This window comes from Nansenia antarctica (genome assembly GCF_963989245.1).
Source record: "Nansenia antarctica genome assembly, chromosome: 9".
NCBI lineage: Eukaryota > Metazoa > Chordata > Actinopteri > Argentiniformes > Microstomatidae > Nansenia > Nansenia antarctica.
Genome location: NC_137679.1, coordinates 28,559,597 through 28,578,516, shown reverse-complemented (window position 1 = coordinate 28,578,516; position 18,920 = coordinate 28,559,597).

Sequence of the window (18,920 nt, the reverse complement as noted above, 5' to 3'; positions counted from 1 at the left end):
GCATCCGACAGACTGCGAGAAGCGAAGGCGACAGTCTGTTCTTCACCCTTGTTATCTAGTTGAGTCAAAACGGCTCCAAGCCCATAGTCTGAAGCGTCTGTGGACACAATGGTAGGTTTGGTGGGGTCGAAAAGAGCTAATGCAGGGCTGTTCACAATCAACTGTTTGACTAGGTCAAATCGTCCTTGTGCCACATCGTTCCATTGGAATGTACTGTTCTTTCGCAGTAGGGCTCTCAGGGGCTCCACAATAGCAGCGTAGTTCGGCACAAACTTACTGTACCAGGCTGTCAGACCCAGGAACGAGCGGAGTGTAGAAGGATCAGTAGGAGGCGGGGCCTTCAGGATTGCAGTTACATGAGAGTCATCTGGCAGGAGACCGTCCGGGCCAATCTTAGAGCCAAGAAAGGTCAAAGTAGTTTGACGGAACTTGCATTTATCAACATTGAGTTTCAGTCCTGCGGTGTCGATCTTGTGCAGCACAGCCTTGAGATTGTCGTCGTGCACAGCTTCTGAAGATCCATAGATGATTACGTCATCGAGGTAGCATTGCACACCCTTGAGGCCACTGAGAATCGTCGACATCATCTTCTGAAACGCGGCAGGGGCGGAGCTAAGTCCGTAAGGTACTCGGCGGTACCTGTACAGGCCTTCGTGCGTAATGAAAGCGGTGAGCCCTCTGCTTTCTTCATGCAGCTTCAGTTGGTGATAGGCAGATTTAAGATCCAGTGTAGAGAAAATTATGGATCCACGTAGCTCAGACAGTATGTCCTCGATCAACGGCAAGGGATAGCCATCAACAACCACAGCTTTGTTAGGTTCCCTTAGATCAACGCACATGCGGATGCCACCAGTCTTTTTCTGGGTGACTACAATTGGGGATACCCATTCAGATGCATCGACTCTCTCAATGATTCCATTTTCCTCCAGGTTCTTCAGTTCACTTGTCACAGCGTCACGGACTGAAAGCGGTAAGCGTCTGAGCTTTTGCTGTACTGGCTTCACGTCTGGCTTTACCTTGACCTTATGTACAAAGTTTTTTGCACATCCAAACGCAGCTGGAGTTCCATCTTGCTGTTTGCAAGCCGTAGCGGAGGCTTTGGTTTGGTGGAGGGTTGCGCAGACAGTAGCTGTCTCGGTTATCAACTGTCCACCTTTTATCTGTAACTCAAGAGCAGTCACAAGGTCCATACCTAGTATAGGAGTTCCCGTTTTTACTATGTAAAAGTCTGTAGTTGCACACTTGTCCCGGAAAGTAATGTCAGCAGTAAGACATCCTAGCACATCCAACTTCTCTTTAGAATAGGTAACAAGTTGCACCTTAGGTTCACTTAGCCTACTCAAACTAAAATGATCCCTGTATACATTTTCAGGCAGTATAGAAACACCAGACCCTGTATCAACAAGTAGCTCAATCGTAACAGTCTGTGCAGTAGGTGCAGTAATAGTAGTAGCACACATCAACTTATTCATGTCATAACCATTTCTCACAGATAAAACACGAATTTCAGGCACAACAACTTCATCATTATCATCTGTCACTTCATTTACAGACTTAGCAGAGGATTTGCATACTCTAGAAAAATGTCCCATTTTTCCACATGTCTTACATTTGCATTCTTTTGCAGGGCAGGATTTATCATTGGCAAGATGGCTTACTGACCCACAGCGGTAGCAGGTGGTGTGAGTCCCGTCCATTTTAGGCTTGCCGCGGTTTGGCTTGAAATTGCCTGCCTTCATTTTCACGTGAACGGCAGCCACATCCAGGCACGCGGGAAGGTATTTTGACTGGGGGTGCTGAGGTGCTGTCTATATACGCTACAGGGAAAAAAATTGCCAGGGAAAAAATTATAACGATTTCTCTCCCTCCCTCTCGCTGATTGCTCGTTCGCTCACACGCACACAGTGGCATAACGACGGGGCCCAATGCACGGGCAATAATAGTTAAGCACGCACGCACCCACCCACACACTACAAAGACGTAACGTTAAATATTTGACCAACAATGTGTTGGAATTTACAGTAATTTTCACTCAGCTCACAGTGTCCCACAATGTCCACAAACATGATGTTGACCATTATTACAGACAGCACTCCATGTCGATTGTTATTGCCTCTTAACGGAAGCCCTTCGCTGCCGAAGAATCGGATGGATCTGAATATCAGTTCTAATACGTTTCTGGCCGTCTGTTGCTCTTTCTCAACAACGTCCGACAGTAGAGCATTAATGGGAGTGTTGTTAAGCGAAGCAAGCAACTGCATCAGCATCTTCTTCCAACTCCACTTCAATTGTTCTGGCTGATTTAGCATTTTTGCTAAAGAACTCAGAGATTCCCTAGCAAGATATGACCATGTGATCACTAACATTAAAACTAACAAACACATTTTTACATTTATTACAAAAAACACATTTATTTTTATTCCCAAAAGCAACAATAGTTATTATATTGTTTTAAATTATTGTTTGAATAATATTTTTATTTTTTTAATTCAGGCAGGAGGAGCTCCTTCTGCCTGCCGCTAGGGGGTGCTGCAGCACCCTCAGCACCCCCCTTCCCGCGTCCCTGGCCACATCCCTAGTGTCAGCAATGGCTTTGGCGTCAGCTATGGCAGCTTCAGTGCGCCTCGCTACATCCAGAGTTCTGTCCAATGTCAGAGTCTCTTCCATTAACAGTCTTTCACGTATGCGCGGATTGTTTGTCTTCTCTACAATCTGATCGCGCAGCAGTTCATCCTGCATGGCGCCAAACGCACATTGTTTAACGAGCTCGCGCAGGGCTGCAACATAGTGATCCGTGGACTCACCGACAGCTTGTGCTCGTTGCCGAAAACGGTACTTTTCCGCGACAACATTCACTTTCGGAGAGAAGTATTTCCTCAAAGCACTCACAGTTCCAGTGTAGTCATCAGTAGCAAGGTGCTGTAGATTCGTTGTCCTTCTGTTCCTAAGCAGTGAATGATCAGGGCTCTCTTCCTCTCGACGGCAAAGTCTTGTCCCCCGATAGCTAGCAAGTAGTTGTCAAACAACCGTATCCACGCATCAAATGCTATCTTCGGTTCACCTGGGCACTCCAGGAACGCGGCAGGAGGTTGCAAGGAAAGTAAAGCCATCTCCTCTTCTTCACTACTACTCTCGTCGCCACTTTGTTGTGTGGGTGTATCGGACATATATCACACAGTAGTATAGGAACAAACAGGGTACTTTATTTCTCTTCTTCACTCAACACGGAAGTACCTTCTTCTTCTGTTCATACATAGTACGTATCACGTAACGCAACAGCGCCCTCACTAGGGTCATCCTATTATAACATATAGGCAATGCAGTGTAGGCCTATTGTATGGACACAACAAACAGTTCACTGTTAATGATTTGTACTGTATTGCTTGTGTTAATCTGTAGTTAATGGTGTAGAGACTAGATTTCGGCCACGTTGTGGTGAAGATAATCATTTGCTAAAAATGTAATATAAATTTCATGAATTAGTTAAATTAGTATATAACATGAGCATCAACATGAGCATTGCATCTTCCTTTCCGGAGAATAAGCTTTCAGTTTCGGCCTATTTTCCTGGTTTTTAACTATAGCCTATCCAAGGCCATTGACATTGACAATTTATTTGAGTTAACAGGTTGAGTTTTAATCTGTAATCAACAATGAAACAAAATCCTCAGTTGTGTGTGTGTGTGTGTGTGTACTGCACAGCAAAAATGGCAGTGTTAAAATTACAGTGTTAGCACTTTTCAGTGTAAAGTGTTATGATTTCAGTGTTCCTTCAAGCATGTTAACACCACTTGTTGTTAATACCCTATTGAGCACAGAGTTGGATTATGGTGTTGATCATAATTAACACTGAACACCACATCCGGGACATTTACGTGCTGTGCGTGAGGTGAGCGCTAATTGTCTCGATCTCCGCCATCTTTCTCTCTCTTGACTTGATGCAGCGAGGTGAGGTACTCAACATCGCGTCGCTCGACATTACCTTTATCAAGGTAAATTTCATCGACATGTATGTTATCATTTTTGTTAATTCGTTATATTATATATGCTTGTGTCGAAAACAGTGTATTTGTGTGGTATGAAACTTAGTTTGAGAAAGTTTAGCAAGCGTGGGGGGGCACTAGGCTAGCTAACGTTATCAACCATAAATTCAAATGACAGTGGAAAAGAATGACTCCAAATATTGACACTTTTGTGTGCATATTTATAGGCTCAAATGTAATATTTGAAAATGTGCATATTCGTTTGTGTAAGTTAACGTTACGCTAGCCTGCTAATGATATGGTCCATGCACCTGCTGGCTTTGCTAGCTATCATTAACCATAGCTGGCTGTCGAAATATGTATTATTTGATTTATTCGTTTATTGTAATTGTATTTATTTTGTATACATTTAAGTAGCACTAACTGTTATTTCCTTTCTAATGGTACATTCTGGTCGGCCATCAAGTAACCATCCACAAACCAGCAACGGTATGTTTGGCCATCTGCTAGCTTAACGTTACCTAAGAATGGTTGTATTGCTGCGCACTGAATTTCATCGACATGTATGTTATCATTTTTGTTAATTCGTTATATTATATATGCTTGTGTCGAAAACAGTGTATTTGTGTGGTATGAAACTTAGTTTGAGAAAGTTTAGCAAGCGTGGGGGGCTTTAGCTTGTTAGAGTTGACGCTGCCATGCCAAATTGTTTCACGGTGATGGAATCGGAATCCTCTTGCGCTGGGAAACTTTGGCTAACGTTAGCTAGTTTACTATCAAGGTAACGATAGCTGGGTAGCTTGCCGCCACTGCGATGAGGAACAGTGATATTCCGACATCGCCCGGACAGTATTTGACTTGGCAGTGTTATGACACGGGGGCGAGGGGGCTCAAGGACACGACAATGGAGGCAGAATACTGTGAAGCCCCGTAGGGTATTTGATGGTTGATTGGGAGTGGAGACATCCCACTGATGCTGTGTGTCGTTTTCTGTTCCCCTGGCTACATAGGAAGTGTCCCAAAAATGAGCCTATAGTTCCGGAGGTCGCCAATGTTAAACGGCTGAGTAAATTGAAGGCTGACTAAATTGAAGAGAGGTGAGTGACTAAATTGAATGCGGTTTGGTGATACATTGGGCTAGAGACTTGAAATCACTTTTGGCTGAAAGCTGGCATCCCACTGCTGCTGTGTGTCTTTTTCTGTTCCCCTGGCTACATAGGAAGTGTCCCAAAAATGAGCCTAAAGTTCCGGAGGTCGCCAATGTTAAACGGCTGAGTAAATTGAAGGCTGACTAAATTGAAGAGAGGTGAGTGACTAAATTGAATGCGGTTTGGTGATACATTGGGCTAGAGACTTGAAATCACTTTTGGCTGAAAGCTGGCATCCCACTGCTGCTGTGTGTCTTTTTCTGTTCCCCTGGCTACATAGGAAGTGTCCCAAAAATGAGCCTAAAGTTCCAGAGGTCGCCAATGTTAAACGGCTGAGTGGAGAGGGGTAGTGAGTGACTAAATTGAATGCGGTTTGGTGATACATTGGGCTAGAGATTTGAAATCACTTTTGGCTGAAAGCTGGCATCCCACTGATGCTGTGTGTCGTTTTCTGTTCCCCTGGCTACATAGGAAGTGTCCCAAAAATGAGCCTATAGTTCCGGAGGTCGCCAATGTTAAACGGCTGAGTAAATTGAAGGCTGACTAAATTGAAGAGAGGTGAGTGACTAAATTGAATGCGGTTTGGTGATACATTGGGCTAGAGACTTGAAATCACTTTTGGCTGAAAGCTGGCATCCCACTGCTGCTGTGTGTCTTTTTCTGTTCCCCTGGCTACATAGGAAGTGTCCCAAAAATGAGCCTAAAGTTCCGGAGGTCGCCAATGTTAAACGGCTGAGTAAATTGAAGGCTGACTAAATTGAAGAGAGGTGAGTGACTAAATTGAATGTGGTTTGGTGATACATTGGGCTAGAGACTTGAAATCACTTTTGGCTGAAAGCTGGCATCCCACTGCTGCTGTGTGTCTTTTTCTGTTCCCCTGGCTACATAGGAAGTGTCCCAAAAATGAGCCTAAAGTTCCAGAGGTCGCCAATGTTAAACGGCTGAGTGGAGAGGGGTAGTGAGTGACTAAATTGAATGCGGTTTGGTGATACATTGGGCTAGAGATTTGAAATCACTTTTGGCTGAAAGCTGGCATCCCACTGCTGCTGTGTGTCGTTTTCTGTTCCCCTGGCTACATAGGAAGTGTCCCAAAAATGAGCCTAAAGTTCCGGAGGTCGCCAATGTTAAACGGCTGAGTAAATTGAAGGCTGACTAAATTGAAGAGAGGTGAGTGACTAAATTGAATGCGGTTTGGTGATACATTGGGCTAGAGACTTGAAATCACTTTTGGCTGAAAGCTGGCATCCCACTGCTGCTGTGTGTCTTTTTCTGTTCCCCTGGCTACATAGGAAGTGTCCCAAAAATGAGCCTAAAGTTCCGGAGGTCGCCAATGTTAAACGGCTGAGTAAATTGAAGGCTGACTAAATTGAAGAGAGGTGAGTGACTAAATTGAATGCGGTTTGGTGATACATTGGGCTAGAGACTTGAAATCACTTTTGGCTGAAAGCTGGCATCCCACTGCTGCTGTGTGTCTTTTTCTGTTCCCCTGGCTACATAGGAAGTGTCCCAAAAATGAGCCTAAAGTTCCAGAGGTCGCCAATGTTAAACGGCTGAGTGGAGAGGGGTAGTGAGTGACTAAATTGAATGCGGTTTGGTGATACATTGGGCTAGAGATTTGAAATCACTTTTGGCTGAAAGCTGGCATCCCACTGCTGCTGTGTGTCGTTTTCTGTTCCCCTGGCTACATAGGAAGTGTCCCAAAAATGAGCCTAAAGTTCCGGAGGTCGCCAATGTTAAACGGCTGAGTAAATTGAAGGCTGACTAAATTGAAGAGAGGTGAGTGACTAAATTGAATGCGGTTTGGTGATACATTGGGCTAGAGACTTGAAATCACTTTTGGCTGAAAGCTGGCATCCCACTGCTGCTGTGTGTCTTTTTCTGTTCCCCTGGCTACATAGGAAGTGTCCCAAAAATGAGCCTAAAGTTCCGGAGGTCGCCAATGTTAAACGGCTGAGTAAATTGAAGGCTGACTAAATTGAAGAGAGGTGAGTGACTAAATTGAATGCGGTTTGGTGATACATTGGGCTAGAGACTTGAAATCACTTTTGGCTGAAAGCTGGCATCCCACTGCTGCTGTGTGTCTTTTTCTGTTCCCCTGGCTACATAGGAAGTGTCCCAAAAATGAGCCTAAAGTTCCAGAGGTCGCCAATGTTAAACGGCTGAGTGGAGAGGGGTAGTGAGTGACTAAATTGAATGCGGTTTGGTGATACATTGGGCTAGAGATTTGAAATCACTTTTGGCTGAAAGCTGGCATCCCACTGCTGCTGTGTGTCGTTTTCTGTTCCCCTGGCTACATAGGAAGTGTCCCAAAAATGAGCCTAAAGTTCCGGAGGTCGCCAATGTTAAACGGCTGAGTAAATTGAAGGCTGACTAAATTGAAGAGAGGTGAGTGACTAAATTGAATGCGGTTTGGTGATACATTGGGCTAGAGACTTGAAATCACTTTTGGCTGAAAGCTGGCATCCCACTGCTGCTGTGTGTCTTTTTCTGTTCCCCTGGCTACATAGGAAGTGTCCCAAAAATGAGCCTAAAGTTCCGGAGGTCGCCAATGTTAAACGGCTGAGTAAATTGAAGGCTGACTAAATTGAAGAGAGGTGAGTGACTAAATTGAATGCGGTTTGGTGATACATTGGGCTAGAGACTTGAAATCACTTTTGGCTGAAAGCTGGCATCCCACTGCTGCTGTGTGTCTTTTTCTGTTCCCCTGGCTACATAGGAAGTGTCCCAAAAATGAGCCTAAAGTTCCAGAGGTCGCCAATGTTAAACGGCTGAGTGGAGAGGGGTAGTGAGTGACTAAATTGAATGCGGTTTGGTGATACATTGGGCTAGAGATTTGAAATCACTTTTGGCTGAAAGCTGGCATCCCACTGCTGCTGTGTGTCGTTTTCTGTTCCCCTGGCTACATAGGAAGTGTCCCAAAAATGAGCCTATAGTTCCGGAGGTCGCCAATGTTAAACGGCTGAGTAAATTGAAGGCTGACTAAATTGAAGAGAGGTGAGTGACTAAATTGAATGCGGTTTGGTGATACATTGGGCTAGAGACTTGAAATCACTTTTGGCTGAAAGCTGGCATCCCACTGCTGCTGTGTGTCTTTTTCTGTTCCCCTGGCTACATAGGAAGTGTCCCAAAAATGAGCCTAAAGTTCCGGAGGTCGCCAATGTTAAACGGCTGAGTAAATTGAAGGCTGACTAAATTGAAGAGAGGTGAGTGACTAAATTGAATGCGGTTTGGTGATACATTGGGCTAGAGACTTGAAATCACTTTTGGCTGAAAGCTGGCATCCCACTGCTGCTGTGTGTCTTTTTCTGTTCCCCTGGCTACATAGGAAGTGTCCCAAAAATGAGCCTAAAGTTCCAGAGGTCGCCAATGTTAAACGGCTGAGTGGAGAGGGGTAGTGAGTGACTAAATTGAATGCGGTTTGGTGATACATTGGGCTAGAGATTTGAAATCACTTTTGGCTGAAAGCTGGCATCCCACTGCTGCTGTGTGTCGTTTTCTGTTCCCCTGGCTACATAGGAAGTGTCCCAAAAATGAGCCTAAAGTTCCGGAGGTCGCCAATGTTAAACGGCTGAGTAAATTGAAGGCTGACTAAATTGAAGAGAGGTGAGTGACTAAATTGAATGCGGTTTGGTGATACATTGGGCTAGAGACTTGAAATCACTTTTGGCTGAAAGCTGGCATCCCACTGCTGCTGTGTGTCTTTTTCTGTTCCCCTGGCTACATAGGAAGTGTCCCAAAAATGAGCCTAAAGTTCCGGAGGTCGCCAATGTTAAACGGCTGAGTAAATTGAAGGCTGACTAAATTGAAGAGAGGTGAGTGACTAAATTGAATGCGGTTTGGTGATACATTGGGCTAGAGACTTGAAATCACTTTTGGCTGAAAGCTGGCATCCCACTGCTGCTGTGTGTCTTTTTCTGTTCCCCTGGCTACATAGGAAGTGTCCCAAAAATGAGCCTAAAGTTCCAGAGGTCGCCAATGTTAAACGGCTGAGTGGAGAGGGGTAGTGAGTGACTAAATTGAATGCGGTTTGGTGATACATTGGGCTAGAGATTTGAAATCACTTTTGGCTGAAAGCTGGCATCCCACTGCTGCTGTGTGTCGTTTTCTGTTCCCCTGGCTACATAGGAAGTGTCCCAAAAATGAGCCTATAGTTCCGGAGGTCGCCAATGTTAAACGGCTGAGTAAATTGAAGGCTGACTAAATTGAAGAGAGGTGAGTGACTAAATTGAATGCGGTTTGGTGATACATTGGGCTAGAGACTTGAAATCACTTTTGGCTGAAAGCTGGCATCCCACTGCTGCTGTGTGTCTTTTTCTGTTCCCCTGGCTACATAGGAAGTGTCCCAAAAATGAGCCTAAAGTTCCGGAGGTCGCCAATGTTAAACGGCTGAGTAAATTGAAGGCTGACTAAATTGAAGAGAGGTGAGTGACTAAATTGAATGCGGTTTGGTGATACATTGGGCTAGAGACTTGAAATCACTTTTGGCTGAAAGCTGGCATCCCACTGCTGCTGTGTGTCTTTTTCTATTCCCCTGGCTACATAGGAAGTGTCCCAAAAATGAGCCTAAAGTTCCGGAGGTCGCCAATGTTAAACGGCTGAGTAAATTGAAGGCTGACTAAATTGAAGAGAGGTGAGTGACTAAATTGAATGCGGTTTGGTGATACATTGGGCTAGAGACTTGAAATCACTTTTGGCTGAAAGCTGGCATCCCACTGATGCCGTGTGTCGTTTTCTGTTCCCCTGGCTACATAGGAAGTGTCCCAAAAGTGAGCCTAAAGTTCCGGAGGTCGCCAATGTTAAACGGCTGAGTAAATTGAAGGCTGACTAAATTGAAGAGAGGTGAGTGACTAAATTGAATGCGGTTTGGTGATACATTGGGCTAGAGACTTGAAATCACTTTTTACAGTATATAGCAGGAACCTAATTTAATTAGTATGTTAGGAATTCCTAACTTGGTATCAGGATCCTGATACAGACACACCCATAGCTTCACAATGAACTACACTGAGAGGAGTTCTGCTGAACTCTAGGATTTTCCCATTTTTGCTTTGATGGATTTTAAGTATCCAATAAGGACTAGATCCTTTCTCTACTAATTTGGCAGGGGATATTGTTGTCCTCATCACATTTAGCTCAGGTCTACATTTTTGGACTAACTTTAGAATTTCAAAACAAAAATCATTTCACACCTTTCTTCCCTGTGTAGCACACATTGTTAACACATTGAGACAAAAACGAAAAAAATAGATATATTGAAAGATATATTCATATTTTTGGTCTGATGTTGCCTTGTTTTACAGGAACAGTTCTATGATCTTGCCAGTGGGACAGGGTTACCTGGGCTACAGATTGAAAACAGTGCAGCGCAACATGAGAAGTGCCTCCAAAGAAACCCGGAGGAGCTCCAAGTCTTCTCATCAAGATGGCCCCAAGAGTCAGCGTGAGACATCTACACCCGCACAGCTGTCAGGTGATGAATGCAGAGAAGCAATATCCATGATGAAAATTATGGAACAGAGTACCACATTGGAATGTATGTTTGCACTCATGTTGAAAATGAAATGCCTATTTTCAATAAGATTGTCAATGTAATTATTAAGGATGAAGAAGCATTGTTTTTGACCACTAAGGTCATTACGATGTATTTTGACGATCACTTGAATGCTTTCAGTATTGGTGAGGTGGATGATGTGTTCACTGTCATTAGTGTGTCTCAGTTGGTGTATTATAGACCGTATGACAGGCAGTTTTCAACTGAGAATGATGAGAGGACATACATTGTGCCCTATTGCAGTTTTGTCTGAACCCAAGTGCAGAACTTTTATTTTTATGGAATGTGCCATTTTATTATTTCATGTACAAAGTACATGGCTGGGTCAATAAAGATGACTTAACAACCATTTCTGCAATTTGTCTTGTATGTATTTAGGCTAAGTGGGAAAACTGTTTTGTTGTATCCACACTACACAGGGTTGTTCTTAACACTGTATTTTAACACCCAACACCAGTGTAGTGTGAATACAGCATTTTTGGTGTTAATTGTTACATTGTGGAGTGTTGAATCACTGCAAATTTGGTGTTAAATCAACAAAAAAATGGTGTTGAATCAACACAAATTTGGTGTTTAATCAACACAAATTTGGTGTTGGATCAACACAAATTTGGTGTTGAATCAACATAAATTTGGTGTTGAATCAACACAAATTTGGTGTTGAATCAACACAAATTTGGTGTTGAATCAACACAAATTTGGTGTTGAATCAACACAGATTTGGTGTTGAATCAACACAAATTTGGTGTTTAATCAACAAAAATGTGGTGTTGAATCGACACAAATTTGGTGTTGAATCAACAAAAATTTGGTGTAAAATTTTTAACACCATCAAAAGTGTTACTTTAACACTCAATAAAGTGGATGCATATGCACACTTTGCTGGTGTTAAAATTAACACTGTGGGTGTTAATTTAACACTAGTGATTTTGCAGTGGAGATGGCTTCTTAACCAAGTGTTTGAAAGGCATGCACTAACATTTGAGGAAAGGGCCAGAGTAGATGTTCTTCAGCAAGAACAAGCGGCAGCATCCCGAATGAGAACAGCAGAGAATCAGAACCGGAAGGCACGGATCTCTGTGCTCTTCTCTGAGTTTGATAGGTTGACAGCCTTGATTGGCATGTTCAGAGGTATATTACAAGTAGGCTAACTCGAGTGGCAATAGCTGTACATGAGCGCACAACCCTGACTGATGTTTTATTCCCCTCAATCCAACAAGAACAGAGTAATAATGACTGCTAGTGTAGCATATTATATGTGTCAAACCTTTTGATTGGTAGTGAATATATTTAAATGTTCCGTCATGTAATTGCTTTTTAATTCTTCTTCTTATTATTATTATTATTATTATTATTATTATTATTATGTTGTCTGTATGCACCAACAACCACAGCAAATTCCTTGTATGTGAAAACCTACTTGGCGAATGATTCTGATTCTGATATTTTGTACTTTGTTTGCAGGTGTCCTTCCAACCTTTCAGGGATTTCTGAAAAAACTGCAGCATGAGAAACCCCTGGTGCACTTGCTGCATGTGGAGATGGTGGCCCTGGTCAGAGAACTGCTGTCCAAGTTCATGATGCCCTCCGCCATCCCACTGAGTGCAAAGAGGCTAGTCAAAGTTGATGTCCAGAGTCGAGACTTGCAACTGTCTGACAAAAGGCTGTTTGTCGGCACACATTGCTACTCTGCACTGAACAAGGCCCGTGTCGAGGAAGATATGGGTTAACAATCTCTACAGCTCTCTCAGAGAAGGTTATATGAAGGCAGCATATTTCCTTCTTAAAAACCTTCCTCTCGACAACCACATCATCACTGCACTCTCAGCTTTGACTCCTTCTTTGATTCAAGATGAATCTGTCTGTGGGGCTTTCATCACATTAGGTAGTTGAACCAGAGGAGATTGGTCATCTAGATGAAGAGGTACGGGCATACCAAATAGATGTGGACCTGGTAGCTCGTGGCCAGAGTTACATTGAGGAAGAAAGTCGACTTGATGTAGACTGGTGGAGTGGAATCCTGAGAGATGCGAAATTTCCTACTCTGGGTAAGCTGGTCAAAGCACTTCTCAGCATCTTCACTGGCCCCCTGGTTGAGGGATCCTTCAATCTCATGGATGACATCCTTGAAGCAGACAGATGCTCAATGAATGTGGAGACTTACGAGAGTCTTGCAATTGTCAAATCTGTAATTAAAGCAAGGGAGTGGACAGCCTCAACGATGATGATAGACCAGCCATTGAGGAGGTCCTGCCTGGCGTCATATCAAACATATCAGCTGCACCTGAATAAGAAGAAAGAGAGGGAAGAGGCACCAAAGAAGAGAAAGCTGACAGATGCAGCAAGGGTTCTGGCTTCAGTGAGAGTAAACAAACTAGTGCACCAGGCCAGGAATATGGCTGCACAACCCAAAGCCTCCACTGCACCACCCACTGCCTCCACTGGACCACCCAAAGCCTTCACTGCCTCCACTGGACCTCCCAAAGCCTTCACTGGACCACCCGAAGCACTCAAATCCTCCACTGCACCACCTAAAGCCTTCACTGGACCACCCAAAGCACTCAAATCCTCCACTGCACCACCTAAAGCCTTCACTGGACCACCCAAAGCACTCAAACCCTCCACTGCACCACCCACTGCCTCCACTGGACCACCCAAAGCACCCACTGCCTCCACTGGACCACCCAAAGCCTTCACTGGACCACCCAAAGCACCCAAAGCCTCCACTGCAGCACCCACTGGACCACCTAAAGCACCCACTAGGACCACCCAAAGCACCCACTGCCTCCACTGCACCACCCACTGCCTCCACTGCACCACTCAAAGCGTCCTCTGTCTCCCCTGGAACACTTAGGCCCAATCCCGATTCCCTTTTCTACCCCATACCTGTATGTCATGTGTACCGCCTGTCTGTGTACCGCCTAACATGTCTTACCTGTACAGTCTGTGTGCTTGTTTTTAGTCTGCTTACCGTGCGTATATGTTGCTTGCTTTTAGTCTGCTTACCGAATATGTACCCTCCCTTTAACCGCCTATTATTAATGTAACCAGGGAGTAGCTAAAAGGACTGTAGAATTTAGGAAGGGCTGGTTATCTAACTAACTCTGAGCTAAATAGGCAGTGTAGGAGGATACAGGCAGGGGGCGCCAGCAACCCTTTAGACTAGCAGTACTATCGTTAGCATTAGCATTAGCATTAGCATTAGCATTAGCACTAACATTAGCTAACAGACGACTAAACACACAGTAACGGTATCCCATATGAACAAACACATTTATTTATACAAATTATACACATCCCAAATATACTCCCTCCCCGCCGGCCACACACACACTCACTCACTCACAGTATCTGGCCTGAACAGGCTTAGAGTCCCGGACTGAAAGGAGCGCGTTGAGGCCTGGTTGGAGCTCGCATGTGCTTCGAGGAAGGTAGCAGACAAAGGGGGGGGGTGACGTAGCAACTCGAAGGGAAAGGGGCTTCTTCGTAGTCCACGACGAGGTGTGAAGGGCTCCGGTCCGGGGGTCCACGGTAAGCTCCGGTGGAGTCAGCGGTCGGTCGCAATCCACTCGTGGAGGCGACGGCTCTGTCCAGCTTGGGTCTCGCTTGGTCCAACGTTAGCAGCCGGCTGCTGGCAAGGCTGGCTAACGGGGACACAGCTAAACGGGCTATCACAGTTGTGAACTCAATAATCACTCTTCAGGTCTTCAGCTTCAGCACGGTGTGCGTGTTACTGACTCCGCCATCTTAGATCGACTTCTCGTTCGTTCTGCCTCTTCTCACTCTCGTTACTCTCATCACACTGATTCTCGTCACACTGACGCACAGAGCACTTCCGTCCCTATATATATCAACCGGACACAGCATCCGGGTCACGGACACACCCCGGATATACCACGTCATTAAACATATACATAAACATTACAATAACAATACATACACCTTCATGAAAACGTACATGAATAATATGGAAAATAATAAAGGAAATAACAGGGGCAAAATAGGGCTGATTTGGGGAAACTAAAACTGGCTCTAAATTGTGGGCCTTCATAACAGCCGCCCCATGAAACCCTCGGTTTCATTTAACTAGGGAAGGCACACTGGCTAGGCTGCTCTAGCAGCGTGAGGTATGAGGTGATAGTGTCCTTTGTAATTTGAGGGAGCTCAATCAGGCGTGCCACAGGTCGGGTGTAAGTGCGACCACCAACGTCCACGATGGCCGTCCGCACCCTTCCATCCGGACCCGGCAGGACCTTGGTCACTCTGCCTGTCTGCCAGGCGGCGCGTGGAAGGGACTGGTCGATCACCAGTACCACGGCACCTTCGGACAAGTTGTCTCTCTCCCTCAGCAGAGTCTTCTGCTTCTCCTCGTCCTCCTCCTTCTTAGCCAGGTAAAAGAGGACGTCTTCATAGATCTCAAGCCTGTCTCTCTCTGGGACACAGCTCCAGACGTCCAGCTCTGCAAACATCTGCTCTGCTTTCTTGTATCTGGTGGTCGAGGACATTTTGTCATGGTTCTCCAGGAATCGCTGATACGTCTCTTTAGACTCCTTGTACTTGATCCTGACCTCCTCCTCCGTCTGCACCTTGTAGGCATTAAACGCTTGCTTCTTCTCACTCAGCTTGGGCAGGGCGCTGTAGCGTGGGTCGTTGACGATCATTTTCATGGCTTGCTCCCATGACGCGTTGGATGAAACACCCTTCTCCTTCAGAAGCTCTTTGAAGGCCTGCTTGGCCTCCTCTTTTGTGTTCCACTTGTACGTTTTCTTCGCCAACTCCGGCCTTTCCTCCTTGGAGGCGTCTACAATACTGGCTGAGACTTCCATGGCTGACGTGTCCTCGACGGAGTTGACGGGTGCGTCAATGCTGACCTCGGCCACGTGAGGGTGCATGGCCACCTGCAGGTGTTCCTCGGCAACAGCTGTTGCCGCCATGGCCTCCATGTCCATCATGGTCGCCATGGTAGCAGCAGGATCAACCTGAAGAGTGGGGACGGGGGCGGTGCCAGGAGCTGCAGCTTCTACCGTCCCATTCTCCTCCGCTTTGATCATCGCTTCCAGATCTTCCAGCTCTTTGGGCTTGGTCCACCGGGACTCCTTAGTCTGGGAGTTGTAGTAGTAAGGCTTTCCCGTGTCGGACTTGTACTCCTTCCACGGGCACTTAGACAACATTTGCTCAGCAGGAGATTTCAGGTCGTCTGGTTTCTCCCATGAGGACTGTTTAGTCTCTGTGTTGTAGAAGTAGGTCTTCCCATCCAGAGACTTATGCTCTGTCCACAGAGGCTTCTTCTTTGGTTGGTCATCCTGTGGTGAACCATTTGTGGTACTAACTGTTCCAGGTGCACTGGCAGCAATAGATTCCACTCCAGGCGGTCCTGTTGTGTGGACTGAACAGTGAGCGTCCAGACTTGGCCACTCCGCAATAACGTGCGATCTGGTTGGTTGGTTTGCTTCTTCGGTTCGGACATGGAGGGATGACGTAGCTCTCCCGTCTCTATCTCTCCACTCGGTAGCGCCTTGGAGGGCCCACCCAAGCGCAGTCTTAACAGCCATCGGGCAGCCTCGTGGTCCTCTCAGCGGAGGACGGAGCGACACGATCAGTGCAGCGTTGTCCGAGCCGATGAGAAGGGTTGGCTCCGCTCCTTCTATCGGATGTAGGTCTACTCGCCGTAGGTGGGAATATCTTGCGCGTAATCTCTCCAGGGGGTAGTCGTAGCGGGAGAGCGCTAGCTGGTCTGCGGTGAAGACATTCCGAAGCCGATATCTGTCCGACGGCCGCCCCGCCGGGGAGATAGAGAAGTTGATTCTCGCCCCGGTGACCTCTTTAAGGTCGCGACGTATCGTGCGCAGAGTCAGCTTCTCCGCAGTCCCTTGGAGCCCCAACTGGCGCACTGCCCCCTGGAGAAGGATGGTCCGTTCCGACCCGTCGTCTAGAACGGCGTACGTGTCGTACACAGCGTTGTTGTGGTGAAGTCGGACCTTCACCACCTTCAGTAGGACCTTGAAGCCGCGGCTCTGGGTTGGGTCTAGATAGTAGACCGGTGTTTCCTCTTCCGGTGCGCTACCGGACCTAGGGCTTCTGGTGCCCTCCGTGGACCTGGCGAGGGAGACCTCGTGTAGGATGTTGAGGTGGACCTCCTCACAGCGGTTGCACTTTCTCCTCAAGGTGCAGTTCTTAGCCAGATGGTCGCGCCCACAGTTCCAGCACCTCTTGTTCTCCTCGAGCCACCTCTGCTTGGCCTCGGTACTCAGGTTGTTGAAGTCACTGCACTCATTGAACCAGTGCTCGCTGGTGCAGTACGGACATGGCGGTGGACCTCTCCGTCCCTTTTGAGGGGGTTGAGAGGAATCCTTTCCCTCAGGTCGGGCTTTCCTCTCTCTCCGAGGCTCCTCCTCCGTGTGCAGCACTCCTACTGGGCGTCCTCTGTTCGAGCTCGGCCTGTCCCAGCGGTCTCCCTTCTCCCTCTCCTTCTTCGGCTCAGCGTAACCCATGGCGTCTACGTTGGTGTCATGCACTTCCTCCAGTAGGAACTCCGCGAAGGCAGCCATGCTCAGACCCAACTTCCCGGGGTTACGAACGCGCTGCTGTCGCCGGAACCTCTCCTGCCGGAAGCGTGGGATCTTGCGGAGCAGCCGCTCTACGTTGGAGGTGCTGTTGATCTCGCTGGCGCCAGCTGGGCCCTGCGTCTTCAGCATTCCAACCAAGGTGTGCACGCGGAGCGCGAAGTCATCTAGCGCCCGTTCATCCTTGATGGGGGCCTGCTGTTCGAGGGCTTGCAGTTCAGCAAGGGCGTGGTTCCAGGGACGACCGTAGCGGGCATCCAAGTCGGCGAGCGCTCTGGTGTAAGGTGTCGGTGCGGAGGCATGGGCCAGAACCATGTTGTGGGCTCTGGGGTTCCTCACATGCTGAAGGAGAATCGCATATTTGTAGGACTCTGAGCAGGAGTCGTCCAAGAGCGTGTCTAGGCAGATGCGTAGTTCCACATACTGGCTCCTGTCCTCGTCCTTGAAGAAGGGGAACTTGGGTCCCTCCACCTGGGGAAACATCCTGTAGTGGATGATCGGGGCTGGAGTGACGGTCTGGGTGTCCGGCCTGCATGCGTTTTGGTGCACTGGAGGACCTAAGGGTGTGCTACGCTCTTGGGGAATGGCTCCCCTCCCGGGCAGCGACGCTGGCTCCCTCTGGGCCGCGTAGCGGTCGGGTCCCTGGTCCTCTTCTTTCCAGGTGGTCAGCTGGGCCTGTAGTTGGACAGTCATGGCGGGGGTCATGGAGCCATCGGCGGGGGGTTCAGGAGACGGCACTCGAGAGGGCCGTGCGGATGATGCTCTGGAGCTACGGGCCGACGGAGCTCTGCTGATGCACACGTCGCGCATGGTCTGCATCATTTCCGCCATCGTCTCCGCGTGCAGTTGCTCTCTCTCCATCTGGAGGCGCTCGCGTTCTAGCGCCTCCTGGCGCTGCCTCTCCGCCGCGCGTTCCGCCCCCTCCATCTGGAGGCGTTCACGTTCTAGCGCCTCCTGGCGCTGCCTCTCCGCCGCGCGTTCCGCCCCCTCCATCTGGAGGCGTTCACGCTCGAACTGGAGGCGTTCCCGCTCTAACGCCATCTCGGCCTGTTGGCGCATACATTCTGACAGCGCGGCACTACTCCCTCTGGAGTGCATGCTATCCGCCCCAGAGGCAGAACTGCCCACGGAAACCCTGGACCGGGAGGAAGCCACTGAACGGCAGGAGCTAGGTCTCGAGCGCGCCGTACTGGGAGGCAGATCGTGAAGGCTGAGGCCCTCCCTCTTCCGCCCGCAGGCGCTGTCGGACCGGGCCTCTCCTTCCTGCTCTTCCGTTTCTACGGCAAAACCCTGCTGTTCTGCCATCTCATCCTCAGGCTGGTGCTCTTTGATGGCTGTCTCGGTGCTAGCCACCCGCGCGCCGGCGGACACCTCGGCCTCTCCGACCACTGTATCCCGTGGAGTGCGCTCCTCACTACCACTCAGTGAGCTTTCGAGCTCAAGCTCATACTCCTGTAACCTCGGAGGCAACCGCGGGACTCTCTGTGGTCGTGGCTCTGGCTCAGGGGGCGGAGAAGGGGGGGTAACTGTCTTGTCTGGTTGGCTGCGCTCAGCCATGCTATCACTACACAACCTATCCGGCTCGAAGGACCAATTGTAACCAGGGAGTAGCTAAAAGGACTGTAGAATTTAGGAAGGGCTGGTTATCTAACTAACTCTGAGCTAAATAGGCAGT